General features: G+C 42.4%; 1 long non-coding RNA gene across 1 annotated transcript; it reads left to right on the forward strand.

Moving 5' to 3' along the window:
• Positions 1-563: 563 nt before the first annotated feature.
• On the forward strand, positions 564-11,327 carry LOC110468077 (uncharacterized). Its single transcript, XR_013340190.1, has 5 exons — positions 564-1,427; positions 4,795-4,968; positions 8,230-8,562; positions 10,075-10,151; positions 10,735-11,327. It is a non-coding gene; the product is annotated as an uncharacterized LOC110468077 (long non-coding RNA).
• The last annotated feature ends 1,636 nt before the right edge of the window (positions 11,328-12,963 follow it).

Genomic DNA, 12,963 nt, shown 5'->3' on the forward strand with positions numbered 1-12,963 from the left:
ATTTATCTTTCTCCTACCAATCAAGAAATCAAAAGTATTTCATGGACATTTTGCTGTTTAGTGTAAGAATTTGGATATCAAGAACGAAAAATAAGACTGTCTTTTTGAATGTTTGTCTCTGGTATTTTAACAGGTGTGCTCCCTAAATCCTGACAGAACCTCAACCACTAAAAGTGAAAAACAGACATCAGTGTCAGTGCTTGGGATCTCCCTGGTAAAGAAAGTGCAAAGCTTCACTTAGAAGTTCAATGAGAAAGAGTCAAAGTGGGATGATAAGTATGAATGATGATTCAACGGATGATGGACTGGCCCACACTGTGAAAATGAAGGGTGTTCAACCCAGTTACTTAAGAGGCTTGGGTGTTAAGACTGGAGGTCTAGTACAGAACACTCTGCTCTTCACTGATGGTAAGTGGTGGAAAGTAAACATCTTAGCACAGTGGGTGGATCACATGTGAGACAGCAAGGTTTGACCTGCAAAATTCATAAAGCAAAAACATAAAACCCCAGAGCTTGGGTTGACAAAATTGGAATCCACAGTCTCATAAAGCTAGTGTGACAGGCAAGCAGAGGAGCATCAAGACCTCTTTTTCACACTGGAAATAAAGTCCCAAGTCTGGAATCTCTCTTGCACAGGAACCCATGTTATATCCTGCAAAGACAATGACACCTGTTTTGATTTATAATGTACTTGCTGGTATTCTTCTTGCCCATCCCTTCCCATTTCCCAGAGATTCCAATTCAGTTTGTCAGCAATCTCAAGAACATCCAAGTGAAGAGGAAGGGAAAAGCCTGCCTAGAGTGTGTGTTAACTCCTGAAGGTGTCTCCCTGAAGGGGATGAAAAATGGATGAGTGATAGAGAGGTCTCCTGAGTACACCAGGAGGTGAGAAGGGAAGAGAGCAGAGCTTACCATTTAATGCAACGGGCTGAGTGACTGTAATCACAGTGGTCACAGGGTACACGAGACAGTGACCCTAATGAGCAGCACAGCAGTGCCAATGCAGCTGTGGGAGGGACTCAAGAGAGGAAGAAGAGAAGGAATATTTAGTCTTTACACTGTTTTTTACTGCTCCAATGGAGCAGTGCTGCTTTGCTGGAACACTTTTAGGAAATGTGTAAAATAACACTGATCTGCAGTCTTTTTATTGCTTAACGTGGAATAAGCTGTTAGTCTGTACCTTCTGTTGGTAGTATGAAGGTAATAATGAAGGACTTTTTGCTGTGTGAAGTGGTAGAAGCATAAAGCAATAAATCTTTCATTTAAGTCCTTACACCTCTCACCTAAACCAGACTAGTAAAATGTATTGTGTGTTTTATTTTAGTCAGGATTGCCCTAATGAATTCTTATCCTGATTCTTTAAAGTTACCTATGGGACTTGGACTTGACTGCAGTTTGCTGAAGACCAGCATCACAACAGGAGGCTGGTAAATGTTTAATATCACATTTGTTTTGTGAATTAATTTGCAGTAGCATTATTGATGCTGTAAACTTTAGTCTATGATCTTTACAGAAATACACATAGCTGTTAAGAAAACCACAAAGAAAAGTTGGAAAGTTTAGCTTCATGCTCTCAGCATAGGCTGGAGGAGAATTTCAAAGTTAGGGTTTGGATTTTACTGGCTGCTAGTCTTTGAGAGGACTTCTGCTAGATGTGGACCAGCTTTGAACTATGCCCAGGTGCTTTCTATTAAAAGCATTTTAAGACCATTTTGAAATTAACTACCTAGGAGGAGGATAAAATCATAGCAGTGCATCCTTTACAAGTTCAGTAACTGCTGAACATTCTCTTGCTGGTGTGGTAGGAAGGAAACTTCAGGGGCCAAAAGAAGCTCAGCTGTGGGGGCAGGAAGATTTTCTTAAATGGAGGATGGATCTGCCCTTGTAGCCAACCCTGATGTATCTCTATGAGGCTGGTCCTTCATTTTTGTGTAATGAGAAAATGAAGGCTCCTGCAGGATGGGTACCAGGCCTGGTGTCTGAGTGCCTTCTGTGGGCCATGGCCAGGGTGGTCTGAAGGGACAATGCAAGGCAAGGGCCATCTCTGGTCATTCCTGTGTGAGAGAAACCATTTCTGTGGCACAGCTAACCTGGAAGTTGTGTCTGAGCTGCCTCTGACTCCTGTGCACACTGGAATTGTAGTCTGGTGTTTTAGTTACTGATTCATCTTTGCCCATCAGAGCTCAGATGCAAATATTGTGTAGGCAGTAGAGGGAGTGTTTGGCTGGTGTGTCAGGTCCTCTGTACCAGCTATGAGAATGGAGCTATGCCAAGGGCCACTCTTCTGCTTCTGCTTTTGGATTCCTATAGCTGCATTCCCTTCAGTGAACACACAAAAAGGAGAGGAAAAACTGCTTAGGAACAACCTTTTCTATCCCACTTTCTTCACAGGACTTCTTCCAATTTACTAAACCACTTTCATCCTGTGATCTTCCCATACTGTTAGGAGATCTCCCTGCTTTTCAACATCTTCTTGGTGTTTGAAGTGCTCAGCTGACAATTCTGAACAGTTTTTTATTCACATGCTTCCACTGTGATTTTTTCCAGAGACAGAGTACCAAACCGAACAGAGTTTAAGGAGTGTCTGGTTGATGTTTAGTCATATGGTTTAGTTTTGGGCAGAACTGCAAGTTGCCGATAACTGAAATTGATGATCCTTATAAGTCCCTTTCAACGTGAGCTATTCCATGATTCTGACATTTGCAACCATAAAGTGTGTGATGTCCCTACTTTTAACTGGGGATCCTGACAAGCTGTGTTGCCCTGAATGATGCAAAGGTGGGAGGAATATGGCTCAAGAAGGCAAATAGGTAAAATGCCCATGGGATGATCAGAATAATGAAAGGCTGCAAAACCCTAATGGGACTTGGCGTGGTGTGGATAAAGGGCTTCTAATGGAGGACAAACAGATGGATAGATCAGATAAGAACAGATCATATCCTTCCCACACTACTACTGTCTCAGGCTTACTAAGTTTTGGCTTTGGATCTTGGCTTTGTCAAACTTTTCCTTTGCAGTCTCCTGTGAAGATGCTTTCACATTTGCTAACCCATTTTGTCAGCCTGCGGGCTCACACTCTTTCCCACAAGGTTGGCTTCTCACCACCCACCTTTCTCCCTCCTGGTCTCTGATTTTCAGAGTAATCAGTAAATGCATCCTCTGCATGCAAACACACACCCTTCAGCACATACCATGTGGCCCATCTAGGCAGATGCACAGATCCACGTAATACTGAATTAATTTTGTCCATGGATCACTTTGCCTCAGTAGGAGCCAGGAATCCTGACAGCTTAGACATCTTAGGGCAGGAAACTCTGATCATAAGATTCAGGGACACGGCTGGAAATTCTGTTCATTGCAGTCTGTGTTGTTTCCTGCCTCGGTCTTTTTGTCGGGTGGTGGGCTTGAAAAGGATTTGGATAGTGAAGCAGGGACTCATCACTGACCAAGCTGGGAGAGGAGCAGGGGGGCGGACGTGCCTGTGTCCTTCCTGTTCTTTACCAGGTGTACACAAAGACCTGCAGAATCGGGTTGCTGGCTGCTTTTAAGTGGCTTAGTGAAGAATTTTGGCTTGAGCCTTTGCTTCAAGCGTTGATGCCATGAGCAACAAGCAAAGCACGTTGTCTGAAACGATGACTAGAAGGGAGCTGCGTGTATGGCTCGGCTCTTGGCAGGCAGATGGCGCCAGATGGGCGCTCAGTGGCAAAAAGCCTCTCCTTCCCCCTGGATCACGGCAGCCGGGTAAAACCTCTGCCGGGACAAACAGGAGCACTGGTGCTGTGCCTGCCACACCGAATGGTTATCAGACTTGTGCTGCAGTGGAAATACATCCACAGCAAAGCTTTCCTCTCCAGCAGGGGGAGTTGGTTTTCCTGAGTACCAGCAGAGAATCGTGATTTCTTATGCTGTGCATTGCGTGGCAAAAATAAAGAAATAAAAAACAACAAATATGTTTAGAATCATAGAATGGCTCAGGTTGGAAGGGGTCTTAAAAATCATCTAGACCAGGTTGTTCAGAAGCCCCATCCTTCCTGTGGCTTTGAACACTGTCAGGGATGGGACATCCACAGCTTCTCTGGGCAACCTGTGTCAGTGCTTCACCACCCTCCCAGTAAAGAATTTCTCCATAATACCTAATCTAAATCTACTCTCTTCCAGTTTGAACCCTTTATCCCTTGTCCTGATACTACAGGCTAAAGTAAATAATTTCTCCCCATCTCTCTTGTAGGCTCCCTTCAGGTACTGGGAGCCTGTTGGTTTTGTTTTGGCTTTCATTATTATGTGCAAGACATCCTTATGATTCCCCCATGTTACTCTGCTGCAAATAAGGGAGCATTTTCGTTACTAACTTTGGCTCTATTATCTTTATCGTGATCTTAGGTATATATCCCCATGGGACTTTAGGGAAGAACAGCAGAAAGATGCTTTACAAAACCAAAAAGCTGCCTGGAATCAAATCTCCAGGTCCTGGGGAAGTGAGGGGCTTTGGCATTTGCTAATCCCCAGAGCTTCCTCTTTTTCTGCTGAGGTGAACAACTAAAAGAGGGCTGGTGACTCACTGTATATGAAACAGAACTAAATCAGCTGAATCAAAACCATGATCAATCAAAGCACAAGACAAAATTTTGAGTGTCCCTGAAGACTTTCACAAAACACCAAATTCTGATAGAAAAAACATGAAGGAGTGTATGAGGGCTCAGTTTTGGACCCCTTTTTCTGGGAACTTGCAGGTACAGGATAGGTGTCAAGTTATATTTGCAGCTGCAGCCTTCAAATGCCTTCTGTTCTTTCCAGATTCTCCAATTATGGAAGAACCTGTCCTCAAGATTTTTGCTACACACAGTGTCACTGTGAAGAACCAAGCACACTGCAAGCATCAAGGTCCCCTTGGCAAAACCAAGGCTCAAAGTCACATCAAGGACAGTATGGAGGAGACTGAGAAAGAAGATGTGGTGTTGGAGAAAGCCAGTGAGTGCATTACAACTAAAACCATAGTGAGAAAAGACAGCGCAGCCATTGTGCTGAATCTGAAAAATCCCTTTGTCTGCAGAGAAATGTAGTGATAGGAAAAGGGGCAATGGCTTCAAGGGTACCTTTGGATTAACATTAGGAAGAAATTCCATACTGTGAGGGTGGCTGTGGATGCCCCATCCCTGGAAATGTTCCAGAATGGGTTGGATGGGGCTCTGAGCAACCTGGTCTAGTGGAAGATGTCCCTGCTCATGGCAGAGTATCTTTAAGATTTCTTCCAACCAAAACCATTACATGAAAAACTAATTTAGTTAGAAAACACTGCTAATCTGTCTTCTGAGAGTTACAGTTCAGGTACCTGATCTAGTTGAAGATGTCACTGCTTATTGCAGGGGGATTAAACTAGATAAGCTTTAAATGTCCCAGGTCAAACTATCCTCTGAGACCTCTTATTCCTATATTTGATTCCCAATTATACCAATTTTCTAATCCCCATTCCCAAGGCCAGAGTGCATCACAGGAAATACAAGGCAAACAGCAAGTCTGGGCTATTGAAACATTTAAGAAAGAAAATCACCAACTTCAAGCAATCTATATAATTTTTCACCTAAAACTTTGCAATTTTGCCCAAACTTCCAATGGATTAGGGAAGATGTTTCTGAGCTACTCTGTAATGCACTGCAGAAAGAGCTCATTTTCAGAATAAGTGCAATAGTTGAAATGTTTAAACATTTGAAGTGACCAAGAGAAGTAGGTGGCAAAGAAATTGTCTTTAGAAAAGCATTGTGATCCTGACTAAATCTAAACATACAAATTATCCCTCCTTCACTTCCTGCTATACATACATATATTTCTCTATACACACAAATATAATACATGTACACAATTTGAAGTCAATAAATTGTGATTGTTCTGTGCTAGTTTGATTTTTCTCTGTGTAGAGCCTCTGAGAGAGGTGTCTCACAAAAGCTGCTTGAGTGGCTTGTTACCCAAGCAACCATGAGAGGCCAGAACATTCAGCACCTCTGAAAGTCACACCTATGGGTTTGGGTGTCTCATTTTGACTGCTTTTTCCTGAATTAGACCAGAACTGACTTGAACAAGTGGCTGATTTTGTTGTATCCATCAGATATCAACCATATGATCCATGCTTAACACAGCTTGTGCAACACATGGGAATGTTCCTATCAGCAGCAGCATCTGACTAACGAGACTGTTGCTCTTCTTTTTCTGTTAATATTTTGGTTGTTTCTTGGACTCTTTCCTCTGTCTCATTCAAAATGTTGGGATTTCACATTAATTAAATTGCAATCACTCATGGTATTGTCCTGGTTTCCACTGGGATAAAGTTAATTTTATTTTTAGTAGCTAGTACAACACTGTTTTGGATTTTGTAGCTAAGTAGTGTTTTCTCTTATTAAAGGACTACTCAGGTTCCCATGCTCTGCCAGTGAGCAGGGGCACAAGCTGGGAGGGAGCATGGCCAGGACAGCTGGCCCAACCTGAGGGATATTCTTATATCATAGATTGTCGTGCTCAGTATATAAACTGGGGACAATTGGCTGGGGGCTGCCAGTCACTGCTCAGGGACAGGCTGGACCTCAGTCAGAAGGTGATAAGCAACTGTAGCCATCTCTTGGGTCTTATCTCCCTGTCTCTCTCTCTCTCTCTTTTTCCTCTTCTTGGCTTATCTCAGTCCAAAAGCAATAAAAACTAAATTAGTAATTCCTACGTAACTATTTTAAAAAGGACACAGAGATGCCCAGCTGGGGAGAATTAAGTACCTGCAAACAGCCGAGATCAATGTGGTGAAGGTGTTCTGAAGTGTAGGTAGCTTTGGTACTTAAGGTTTACATAGATGTTGCCAAATGCCCTAATGTATGACAAAGAATATAATTTGCCATACATGTTACTATGCTCATCAACCCCCGCCCCCATCAACCCTTTAAAAAAAAAAAAAAAACTCCTGTGAGATTCATGAAAGTTGCTTGCATTCTTTTATTTTAATACTGGATTTTTAGTAGCAAAGATCTGTCCCTAGTTCCGAAATGATCAATACCACAGACAAACTCTAAAGGATTACAGTAGCCTTAGAAATACTGAAATGGATGAAATGGACAGATTTTATTTTGTGCCAGTTATAGAGACTTCTTTCTCTATATGACTCTAAAGCATTTTGCAAAAAAGAAAAAAAAGACTGTCAGATGCCATCAATAAATAGCCTAAACTATTGGTGGAATTCTGTAACAGATACTGAAGTGGGCCTTAGGAGCTGCACCTAATTCAGAAAAAAAATGACCAAGTGTGGAAGCCAGCATCTCTGCAGTGGATGAAAGCCTTGAGGTTAAATAGTTACTCAGATGGGAAAGCATTCAGGCTCCTTTACATCAGAAGATAACACAAAACCAATTTAAAGCCTGGAGCTATGATTCCTTTCCTATTTGAAGACTTGCATTATCTCACACTAGGCTTAGGAGAGGGGAATACTCTCTGTCCATATGCACTGTATTCCTTATGACCTCTGTGCTCAAGTGAGAGCCTTGTATAAAATGCATTAATCAAGTTTGTTATGCCATGCTGCACTGGATGACTTTTTTGGTGCCAGGGGGAAGGTTGTTGCATTTTAGCTGAGAATTTCAGAGCACGACTTGTATTTGGATACACGACTCCCTATTCTTTCGATTGAAAACATACAGCTTTTTTAAACAGTCCATCTTTTGCTCTTCTCATATATAATGGAGGCCACTGAAAAGTAAGCTAAAGAGCAAAAGCAAGATCTGTATTTTTTAAAATTACTAATTATCGGGGTACTGTAATCTTTGGCAAGGAAATTTGAATGACATTAATAGGATCTTGCAAGTCAGTAAGCACATTCCCTAATCCCAGTCCACCTAGCACCTGACTTCTTCCCACAGGACTGTAGGAGGGATTTATTAAACAAGAAGAGACACAAGGGACTCAGGGTCATAGAAAACAGGTTGTAGGAAATGTACTGCAGAGCTCACCAGCCAGCTAGGAAGAGACAGAAGCAAATATTTAATGCTAAACACCTCTTCTAAGCACATGTGGAAAATGAGTAGTGGGCAGTGCTCACAGCAGATTCCAGATGATTCTGTGCCAGAACGTTTGAGTTTTTTCCTTAAATGGCCAGCCTTAAAACAGTGTCTCCATTATGTGCCATGTTAGGAATCACATTGTTTTGCTGGACAGAATTTGCTCTGTGTTTCTTAAGGTTGTTTTATACCCAAAACCCTGCAGGTCTGGCATCCTGAAATGGGACCAAGCTCTGTATTCACATTTGCAAGCTGTGGACTCTGCTGCTGTCACACAGCCTTCAGAACTGCTGAAGGTGGTGGATTTTTCAACTCCAGCTTCAGCTTAGCCTGGCAGCAAACCAGGCCATGAAGATGCTCTGTAAGGACATTAAAGACATGAGTTGAAGACACCAAAAAGCAGAAAAAAATGCACTAATATCCCTATCTCTAGTACCATTCACAGACAAATACTACTTCTGAATCTAAGCCAAGAGTGAAGCTGGTATGGGAGAAGCAGCATCGTTAGAGGAAGGAATTCTAGCAATGTCACCTTCAGGTAAGACCTGCAGTATCTACCTAGCTGGAACTCCTACCTGTAAGCTGTTAGTCTCTTTTGTAAAAAGAGTTTTGTTAGTACATTTTGTAAAGCTTTATCAGATTAATCTTCCACAAAAAAAAAAGCATTTATCATCACAGCTTGGCTGGGTTTTGTTCAGTTTTCAGAGGTTCTAAGAGGAGATGGAGAACAGCACAAAACTGCACAATCCTTGAACCAAATGTAAATAATTCTGCCATCCTTCTTGCTAAGCTGTCCCCTGAATGAGTATGTCAGGTATAATGGTGTAATAGGTGTTTTTTTGTCACCACAACTTCACATCACACCTCACATGTGGTTACAGAGGTCATTTTTGGAAGATTCCCTGATTCCTGACATGGATTCAGTAGTCTGAGTATGGGTTAGGACAGTTGATCCTACAGTAAACAAACCATCATGTCTGAAACAGCCATTTGCTGTAAATATGTGGTGTTACTGAGACAGGATTATAGTCCTTTCAGGCCCTCAGTAAGTACTCAGCCTTCTGGTACCAAAAGCTAAAGTAATATTAGCAGAGGTCATGCTTCAAGAACACTAATTATGTCTTGAGAATGAAGATATAAAAGAGAATGACCTGCCATGAAATCCCTAGCTACCTTACTAAATGAGGTAGCAAAGCATCTAAATCTTTATTGTTTAGAACTTGTTTGCTTAATTATTAATTTGAACATTCAGGCTTTTTGTGTAAGATACTCCCAGGTGACCAAGCATGATGCTGGCTGTCCTCACTAGCAGTAAGGCCAGCAGGAATAGGTGATTCATGAGTAGAGCAGAAGGACTTTCAGGTTTCACTGAGGAAGTCTCAGATGGCAACATCCAGTTGGCCAATATGGAAATGGTCATTTCTCTTCTCAGTCTGTACTTTGGAACTACACAACCCATCCACAGGGGATGGCTTTATCATTTATTATTATGGTTTACTGTATCATCAAATAAACACCAAAAAAATCCCAGAGAGACTGTAGGCTCCAGACAAATTTCTCTGGTGTAGCATGGCAACATGAAGTACTGTGCTGAAGACTGTGGGAAGTCCTGTAAGAAACAGACATTACACAAAACTGCTTGTGGCAGAATTTGGACAGTAAAATCCTCAAATGAGGCATTAAAGCTGCCTTTTCCTTTCTTTTGTTCTCATTCATGTGTTACATGTAAACAACACTTTTTTGGCATGTTTTTTACATTATTTTAAAATATTCCTGTTCCACCCACCTCACCTGAAATTGTCCTGAGCAGGTGCTCATTAGAAAGAAGTTGGTTACATTGATGTTTTTCCTGTGGTTGCATAATTATTGAGAAAACTGACAACATTTTAACCCTTACATGGAGTGCCTTCTACTGAAAGTCTGAAGGGTGGTTCTTACAGTCTCTGATGTGACTCAACAGGCTGAAGAATGGCTTTACCTTTCTGTGCAATCTCTCACTCTCTTATTTTTAAAGTCTTTTTCTCTGTTTTTTTCATTCCTGCCCTCCCAGATTTGATCTGACTGTGAGGCTGAAGAGCCACATGGTGGTTTGTGCTGGGACAGCACAATGCCTTTCACATCTTATCTGTAAGCTTCTGTGTTGTGTCCTGTCAGAGTAGGAATCCTGCAGTTAGTGTTTTCTTGGGCATCTGGTGAAATACAGCTGCAGGTTTTGGGAGCCTGGAGCTGTTATTTAGCTTTTATCACAAGCTGTCGCTTCAGTTTCAAAGTTGACTAATGGAGAAAAGTCATGCAGAGCTTCAAGTTTACGAAGTCCTGCATAACTGCTCATTGTTTTTATGGCAAGCCTTTTTATAGGCCTCCCCATGGTGATAGAGGGACTTCTGTGCACACAGGTTTGTCAGCTGCACAACCCAGCCCTCCACAGTTGGAGCATCAGTGCTCAACAAAGTATAAAACATTGCAGGGGGCTCTGTGATTCACCATGAGAAGCAGAATTTTTCAAGCATGCAACTACAGTTCATGTTAGGTGAAGAGAAATCATTCTTGATTAAACCTTGAATTGCCTAGGGCTCTAAAACAGTATTTGAGGTTCCAACACTGTCCTGTCTGAGGTACAGTTTATACTGACGTGGATGTTGAGTTTATTTCTATAGATTCTAACAGCAATTTATATGTTTTCTTTTTTTTTTTTTATTTTTAATCCTAGAATACTACATGAACTCAGGCTCCACAGGAACTTGCAAAATGAGCCCCACCATAAGAAGGTATCTCTCAGTTGACATTGTACAAGTTGATCTGTATTGCACCAGCTGTTTTCCCTCAGCTCCCAAGATGATCAAACTGTAGCATGAGGTTATGTGGAATCTCCCAGGCCACACCAGCTCATGCGCTTTGCTGGGGACAAAGCCTGCCATTTTCTTTGCAGATTGAAGAAATCTCCAGCACTGGTGTCCTTGAAACATTTTTCTATTGGGCTGATTCTGAACAAGTAGCTCCTATAGCCACAGACATCCTTGTGCTCAAAGGTGAGGATTGTTTCTGTTGCTGCCCAAGCCAGGAAGCAAAACTTCATAGTTGCAGTTGTCTTGGCCAATGCTCCCCACCACCACCACCAGTGGAGGACAAGAACCACTCCCAGTCCTGGTCCACAGCACCAGCTGATTTGTTTCTGACCTGTTTTCACGTTATCCTCAAGAGGAGTTGCAGAGATGTCCATTACAACATTAACATGCAGGCTGCAGGTACAGTATAGAGAAAACTCCATCACCTTGGGGTACTGACAAGAGGTACAAAAAAAAAAAAAAAAGAACAGATGCTTCCAATGATACAACCCTTTATCCAAAAAAGGCCATGGGCACAATCCAAAATCTTTCCACTGAAGTGGAGCAAGACTCCCTGGTCAGAAAAGACTTTCCCTCACCTTCATTGTGTTTCCCAACTCCCTCCTTCCCGTTAGCTGAACCAAGCCTAGAAGCAGCATGGCTCAGAGCCAAGGAATAAGAATGGAACTGCTGGGGCTTTGTTTACCCTGTTCAGTGTGGAGGGAAAGGGTGAAGCAGTTACTGCTCCAGACACTCCCAATGCTACCTTGTTTCTCATGTCATTATTTCAACAGGCAAATCCCTGTAACAGCACTGACACAACAGTGTCTGTCTGTCCCCTCAGCAATCTGGTGACATCATTTCCACTGCCAGTGGGTCTGTGCCAGCCAAGTGGAGGCAGGCTGGCTTGGGTCCTTAGAGAGATTCCTATTACTGTAATGATCTGCTGGGGTTACAGACCTATGCAGTTGTCTTCCTTTCAGAGAATGCTTTTCAAATGTAACAGCCCTATTTTTTCATCAGAAGCTAATTGCACAGTACAAATTGGCCCTCAGGTTCCTCAGGGTAGAAGAAATTAAGGAAGGAAATACTTTTCTAGATATACAGTGACTTTGGAAGTGAAATATTTTTGCCCAGAAAAGGGCAGAGGGAGAGAGCCAAACAGAATAAACTAGTGCTTAAATGGATCATTAATTCTTAGGTTTCCCTGACCACCCAGTAATCTGCAGCTGGCTGAAGGAGTCCCAGATAGCCTGACCCTGAACCACAGCTCAGATGAAGAAGACAACTAGGAGATGTATTATGGTGTCCTGCAATGTGATGTCAGTACTGACATGTGGTTCACAGGCACAGAGAAGATCTACAGCTATAAATACCCTGTCACAGCCCTGCTCCCAGGGAGGAAATACATCTTCTGAGTCACTGTCTGCAATGACAGTGGGGACACTGACCCTCTGGATTCACAGGAGCAGTGGAACATCTCCAGACACAGAGGTAAGCACAAGACTCAGGGTTTAGCTCAGGCTCCCTGTGTGGCCTTGGGTGTGTCACTACCTGCTCTGTACCTCAGGTGCTCACCTGGGGATTAGACACAAGAATACCTCCTCTTCTATCCCTTCCATTTGTTAGCAATCTCTTCAGGACCAGCCTTCCTTTTACTAGATGTGTATGTAGCCCATTACATAGCACTTTATACAGATGCTGCTTAAATTAAAATTCAGGACATCTGTGTGCTCAGAGGGTGATATTATCATGTCTTGACATAAGAGAGGACTGGTGTTACAAGTCAATTTTCTTGTAGCATATTTTCAGTCTGACTGGGATCTGTTCCCTAAATGAGAAGCGAAGAAATCTGTGACACGTAGGAGACTGTGAAGTCTTTCTGGACCAGAGAGAAAGTTCCTGAGAGCACATTAAATTAAACATTTAGAAGTCATCCTATCAGGTAAATGCCACCTTCTTTGTTCAGTTGCTCCCTACACATGCCTAATGATAACATGGATGTTTAATCAGCAGTACTCCCAAACATAACTGAACATGGCCCAGCTCATCAAGGCAAAATGGGAAGTGATCCTTCTGCCCAGTCTGGGGAATTGCAGAATGCAGGGACTCTA

The sequence above is a fragment of the Lonchura striata genome, chromosome 6, assembly GCF_046129695.1.
Source record: "Lonchura striata isolate bLonStr1 chromosome 6, bLonStr1.mat, whole genome shotgun sequence".
NCBI lineage: Eukaryota > Metazoa > Chordata > Aves > Passeriformes > Estrildidae > Lonchura > Lonchura striata.